Consider the following 1,016-nt stretch of genomic DNA (forward strand, 5'->3'; position numbering starts at 1 on the left):
TACGACAATGAAAATGATGATGATTAACGCGGAGGATGATAATGGTGTTGATGGTAATAACGATAATGATTAATGAACATGATGAGGATGAGAATGATGATGTTGATGGATTATGGATAATGATAATAATGATGGTAATAGTGATAATGATGATGATAACGATTACAGTCATAAATTATAATAATAATGAAGAGGATGAGAATGAGGATGATGATGGATTATGATAATAATAATGATAATGGTTATTATTATGATGATAATAATGGTAACAATAATCATTATCAATAATGATAATGGTGATAATAACGATGATAATGATAATGCTAATAATAATAATACTTAAGATAATGAGGTCAATGATAATTTTAATAACGATTATGATATGACAATAATAATAATGCTAATGACGATAATGATAATGATGAAAATAATGACAATGATGATTATAACAATAAATATAATAAAGATGATACTAATGATAATGATAGTTATAATGAAAGTAATAATAATGTTAATGCTAATGATACTGACAATAACAAATATTATATGATAACGATGATAATAATAACAATGATGATTATCATAGCAAAGATGTTAAGAATGATGACATTGATATTAACACTATTGCAAATATCATTGTTCGCCTGAGGGCCAGGGAGGCATGTTAACCATTATTATTATTATTGTCATAATGTTGATAATAATAATGATGTTAACGATAATAACATTAACTATAACAACAAAAACAGTGATAACCTTTTATCATGATATCGAAATTATTAAATATGATGATAAAACAACAGAGGTGATGATAATAATGATAATGATAATATAAATGTTAGTGATAATGAAATTAATGGGATGATGATAATGATAATAATGCTTATGATGATAAGGATAATGATGATAATAATAATGGTAAGTTATGATGACGATGATAATGATGATAACAACAACAGCAATCTTGATAATGATGGTAATGTTATGATGATAATTACGATAGTGATAATGATAAT

Source organism: Penaeus japonicus, unplaced genomic scaffold (assembly GCF_977035675.1).
Source record: "Penaeus japonicus unplaced genomic scaffold, GWHDUDI00000001_assembly GWHDUDI00000023, whole genome shotgun sequence".
In the NCBI taxonomy this organism is placed as follows: domain Eukaryota; kingdom Metazoa; phylum Arthropoda; class Malacostraca; order Decapoda; family Penaeidae; genus Penaeus; species Penaeus japonicus.